Source organism: Bos indicus x Bos taurus, chromosome 5 (assembly GCF_003369695.1).
Source record: "Bos indicus x Bos taurus breed Angus x Brahman F1 hybrid chromosome 5, Bos_hybrid_MaternalHap_v2.0, whole genome shotgun sequence".
Lineage (NCBI taxonomy): Eukaryota > Metazoa > Chordata > Mammalia > Artiodactyla > Bovidae > Bos > Bos indicus x Bos taurus.
The window spans coordinates 31,426,953-31,433,278 of record NC_040080.1 but is presented as its reverse complement, the minus strand read 5'-3'; positions in this window follow the sequence as shown (position 1 = coordinate 31,433,278).

Genomic DNA, 6,326 nt, shown 5'->3' with positions numbered 1-6,326 from the left:
GAAGTTCTCACTGTTCCTTCCTGCCAGAAGTTAAGTATACCCTCATTTTTTAATTGGGCTTTCCTGGTGGCTCAGAGGTTAAAGCGTCTGCCTGCAATGTGGGAGACCTGGGTTTGATCCCCGGGTCGGGAAGATCCCCGGGTCGGGAAGATCCCCTGGAGAAAGAAATGGCAACCCACTCCAGTGTTCTTGCCTGGAGAATCCCAGGGACGGGGGAGCCTGGTAGGCTGCCGTCTATGGGGTCGCACAGAGTCGGACACGACTGAAGCGACTTGCAGCAGCAGCAGCAGCAGCAGCAGAAAGTTGCTCTGGGCTTCCCAGGTGGCGCTAGTGTTAGAGTATCCACCTGCCAGTGCAGGGACAGAAGAGACTGGGAAGATCCCCTGGAGGAGGACAGGGCAACCCACTCCACTATTCTTGCCTGGAGAATCCCATGGAGAGAAGACTGGTGGGCTACAGTCCACTGAGTGGCAGACTGAAGTGACTTAGCACGCTTGCACATAGAGTTGGTCATCATGTTGGCAAAATAACATTCTTCCCAAGTTTTCAGTAAATAGCAAGTGTAAAGGCTGAATTAAATATTCATAATGTAATTTTTTAAAACTACTTTTACTATATTCACATTATTATAGTATTCACTATTTACATTGTTATACTATTTACTATTACCTTTGCTGTCTCATATAATACTTCCCTTGGGGGTTGAATTAAATTATAATATTAAGAAGGAACTATTTCTCTAAACAGCTAACTCCCAAACTGGCAATTATCAATCCTCCTTTAATTCATTAAACTCTGGAAATAAACAACGTATATAAAGAGGAAAACCTAATGTGTGTGGTTACAGATATTTACTGGTATCTCTTCTAATTATTGTGCTTTGATTTAATCAAATTGTAGGCAGTTCAGTGATTCTAAGTCCTATTACTAGCTTAGACAACCAAATAAAGCATTTCAAGAAGGAGGAAATTGTACTTTAAACCCTTATAGATCTAATCTAGCTATAGATATAGTCTCTAGTCATTGTTGATTGATGTAGACAAAAATGCTCTCTGTGTGTGGAATGGGTTAAATTAAGATATAGATAACTTTGGAACATGGATTCCTCAGAGAAAGCAGGAATATGTAGAGGTTGGGGAAGAGGTAACTGCTGAGAAAACTGGTTTAGAAATTAGGGAAGCTTAATGCCAAGGGGTAGGAGAGGAGCGGAGAAGACAGTCAGCTCCTTTTTAACTCTCTGGGAAGCTTAGGAGTAAATGGCACACCAATTTGGTGGCTGTTTGGAGGAGAGAAAGAAATACCAGTTTGTTGCTAAATAATACGTGTGCTTAAAGGTAGAAAAGAATAGAGGGCTGTGGAGTAGACAAGGACAGCTTCATAGAGTAGGTAGGATTTATACTGAACCTTAAAGAAACCACTAGAATTTGAACAGGTTGAAAGGGACAATCTGGCAACCTAAGGGGGAAATATCTGAAGTACAAAAAGTTTCAGGGCAGCAGTGAGCATGGGAAATGAAAGAGATGATAAAAAAGGAAAAATAGTAGCTGGAGAGGTCAAGATTCATCTGAAAATCTGAAGGAAATAAAACGCTCTTTATCTTACTACTTTATTAAATTTTCATAAAGGTTATTTCTAACTTTTAAAGCATAGTAAGTGAAAACCTTTATATTTGGGGGCTACAAAATCACTGCAGATGGTGACTGCAGCCATGAAATTAAAGGACACTTGCTCCCTGGAAGAAAATTTATGACCAACCTAGACAGAATATTAAAAAGCAAAAAAAAAAAAAAAAAGAATATTAAAAAGCAGAGACATTACTTTGCCAACAAAGGTCCATCTAGTCAAAGCTATGGTTTTTCCAGTAGTCATGTATGGATGTGAGAGTTGGACTATAAAGAAAGCTGAGCACCGAAGAATTGATGCTTTTGAACTGTGGTGTTGGAGAAGACTCTTGAGAGTCCCTTGGACTGCAAAGAGATCCAACCAGTCAATCCTAAAGGAAATCAGTCCTGAATATTCATTGAAAGGACTGATGCTGAAGCTGAAACTCCAATGCTTTGGCCAACTGATGCGAAGAACTGGCTCATTGGAAAAAACCCTGATGCCGGGAAAGATTGAAGGCAGGAGGAGAAGGGGATGACAGAGGATGAGATGGTTAGATGGCATCACCAACTCTATGGACATGAGTTTGAGTAAATTCCGGGATTTGGTGATGGACAGGGAGGCCTGGTGTGCTGCAGTCCATGGGTCACAAAGAGTTGGACACAACTGAGCAACTGAACTGAATTGAACTGAAGTGGAAACCTAGCTACCCATTCTTCACCACACTAATTAAAAAAAAAAAAAAAGTCTAAAATAAGAGAATTCCCTGGTGGTTCAAAGCATAAGGAATCTGCCTACAGTGCAGGAGACCTGGGTTCAATCCCTGGGTGGGGAATACTCCCTAGAGAAGGGAATGGCTACCCACTCCAGTATTCTTGCCTGGAGAATTCCATGGACAGAGGAGCCTGGTGGGCTGCAGTCTATGGGATCACAAAGAGTCAGACATGACTGGGCTTTAGATTAATTTATTGAGCTGACTGAATGTTGGGAAAGAACAAGGAAATTTCATGCTATAGGTAATGATGAGCAGCTTTTGAATCAGAGGACCTGAGATCAAATATGGATCTAGCATTTCCTTAGTTACGGGATCTTAAGTGAGTTACTTTCTAATATGAGCCTTAGTTTACTTGTTGGCAAAGTGGACATAAGATCTACTTTGTAGAGTTGTTTTAAAGTATAGTTGAGATAACTTATTAAATTTTCTAGCACTGTAGATACCACAGTAGGATCACTGGTTAAGTTCTCTGCTCTTGGGAGGTTGAACAGTCTATATCTCTGATCAGAAAGTTTTGTTGACATTCTTAACTTCATTGAGTTTAAATACTTTTAACTCTCAAATGTCTTTCTATCATATTATTACTCTGAATCGTCAAAACTGAAATCTCTAAAAGCTCTTGGATATCTTCTTGAGGTTCCCCCAGTGTCCTCAAGTCCAGGGTGAGTCTAAACCAGATTCATCTTTCTTTCAGAATCTCTTGTTTTTGTTTTATTGAGGAAGCTGAACTTTCAAGAGAACATGCAAAGGAAAAAGTCTTCCCACCACTTTTCCTGTGAACATATTTTCTCATCCTTCAGACTAAGTCTTTGTCTGGCCTCAGAGCTTTTCTGATCATTCTTGAGTGTCCAAAAGTCCAGTGCTGCTTATTATCAAAGCTCTAGCGCGTGTGTGCTCAGTCATGTTGGACTGTTTGGGACCCTATGGGCTGTAGCTTGCTGGGTTCCTCTGTCCATGGGCTTTTCCAGGCAAGAATACTGGAGTGAGTTGCCATTTTCTCCTCCAGGGGATCTTCCCAACCCAGGGATGGGACCTGTATCTCTTGTGTCTCCTGCATTGCAGGAGGATTCTTTATCGCTGAGCCATAGGGGCAGCCCCATCAAAACTCCAGACTGTCATCCAATTAAAGCTTCACCTAGCTGCAGGCAGTCAAAGTGGGTTTATTTTTGATTTCTTGACCTAGCTCTTCTCCCATGTAGTGGGTGGTGTTTAAGCTGCTTTAAAATTGGAAGGTTGGCAAAGAGAAGGGTAGGAAAGACCTTATCTCACTGGAACAGCTATGAATCAGTGGTGTGCTGGGGTCATTGTCCTGTGAGAGCTGCTTGTTAAAAATTCAGAAATTGTGTAAACTGATTGTTAACGTAACCGTTGTTAAATACTAAATTATATAAATGTATAATTAAATGAACTATGTGAAAAGAAAGGTAATGAATACTCAAAGCTCATTATTTCCTAATTATCAATATTTTATCATTATCTACTCTTGAGGTTATTTCTATCTATTTTATCCATATGGTGAAGATATCATATAACGTTGTACTCCTGCACACTTTTTCCCAATGACTTGTTCAGTGATATCATGTTGATTTACACCCTGTAAAATGGCAAATGATGCAAATCAGGCATTGTTTTATTGTATTGCTTGGACTTAAGAAAGTGGTGGAAAAAGTATTAATAATGCATTAAGTGAAAATTTTATTAATATTGTTTCTGAGTGATCATTTGTGGCACATTGTGAATAGCACAAAGATAGGAAGAAATATTATTCCAGTGTTCAAAAACTACTATGCAATTCAGCAAAGACATTACTGATGTCATAGATAAACGAGTGAAACTTTGACTTTTTTTTTTGGCTGTGAATCTTGTTCCCTGACCAGGAGTAGAACATCGCCCTCTGCAGTGGACATGCTATAGAGCCTTAACCATCGGACGGCTAAACACCAAAATAACATTAAAAAAAAAAATCCAATTAAAAAAATAAAAACATATAAAAATTCTTCCGATTGCCAAAGATGGGCACACCCAACTTCCCTAGCTTGCCTCTCTGTAGGGCAGAAAGGGAAAAGGTAAGGCATGGTTGTCGATAGCTGTCTACAGCCCAACACTGAAACTGAGGTCAGGCTCTTTACTAAAAGCCTTTCTCTTTTGATTTCCAACTCTCTGTGATTGGTTTATAAAATTGCCAAGCTCTTCTCAGGCTGTATGATGGAGCTCATGGTTCAGTTTCAATTTCAATCCTTATCGCTAGAAAACACTCTTAAATTATAAGCACACAAGCCAATTCCAGAGTCAAATATAAATTCCCTCTTATTATCCATATCTTTTTTTCTACTATAGAAAATTGGGAATTCTCTTTAGTCTTTTAAACTTTTTGAGTCATGATTGAAACTTCTAAAAGATGTCTTTCAGAATGTGAAATGGTATTATAACACAATTTGCATATATTTTGCATATACTCTAAATAACAAATATTATTAGGATTCAACCTTATAGCTTTCATGCTGTTTTTAAATAAAATGTTTCTACTTAAGTTCCATATAATTTATTTAATTTCTATGCTTTTCACATATAAAATTACTGGACAGCACTTGAAGGAATTATTACTTAATTATTTTCCATTTTAGCATGCAATGCAACATTTTAACATCGGCTACATTGAAGATAAGAGAAATGCTGATTGTTTTCTCAAAAATAATGACATACATTCCATAGCCAATTATTATATTAAGGGACTAGAAACAAACAATGCTTTGTATTTATACTTGTTTATTGAAATCACTAGTATTCCTCATAAAATAAATGAAGGTATAAAGAAAGTAAAGTATATTTTCCCCTCCAAATGAGAGAAACATATTAAATTATGCTCTCAGGTGAATGACTAATTTACTTCAGTAAATATTAAATACTGAAATTAGAAATAAGGTTGTATCTCTTAATTTTATGTTTTGAAAAGAAAAACAAACCTTTGTTATTTAAATAATACTCCAAATACTGCATTATCCATTCATTAAATGAAGGCAGATTTATATGAAGTTTCAGTACATTTCTCTAGTCTTGAACTTATTTTAAGGTTTTTATGAAACTTTAGAATTTTAGCTGTCGAAATGATCTTTAATAAAATTCATATGTTGTAACCACATTGATTCACATTGAATGTTCTTACCCAAGGCATCAAGCTAAAAGTAAAAAAGAAATTCTCATGTCTAGACTTGGGAGAAGAAAGTTAGCCAATTTTTGCTTTGGTTCAGACCTGGTCTCTTTTGTGGATGACAGTTGAAAGAACAGCTGGGTAAAGCATTTTTATGGGACTTCCCTCGTAGTCCAGTGGTTGAGACTTCACCTTCCAATGCAGGGGATGCAGGTTCCATTCTGGTTGAGGAGCTAAGATCCTACATGCCTTGGAGCCAAAAGACCAAAACATAAAAACAACAGAAACAATATTGTAATGGATTTAACAAAGACTTTAAAAATGACCCACATTAAAAAACAAAAAACAAAAACCACTTTGTTTTTAGTATAACACCAAAAAATGTTCTCATTGTATCTTGAAAGGTACTCACGGAGGGAAAAGCTTTTCATCAGGAAGATGTGGACGTGTGCTCAATCGCGTCCAACTCTTTGGGACCCCGTGGACGGTAGCCTGCTGGGTTCCTCTATCCATGGGCTTTTCCAGGCATTAATACTGGAGCGGGTTGCCATTTCCTCCTCTAGGGGATCTTCCCAAACCAGGTATTGCACCTGTGTCCCCCGAACTGCAGGCGAGTTCTTTACTGCTGAGCCATCTGGGAAACTCTGGACTCTGGATATAAGATTAGGGGTAGAGAAGCCATTTTGTAACCATGAGATCAAAAGTATGAAGATAAAGATATATTTGCTAATGATATGTAAGGAACAGATGGAAATAGCTTTCACTAAAAGCTTTACTGAGCCACTTTTTAAACTCTGGCTT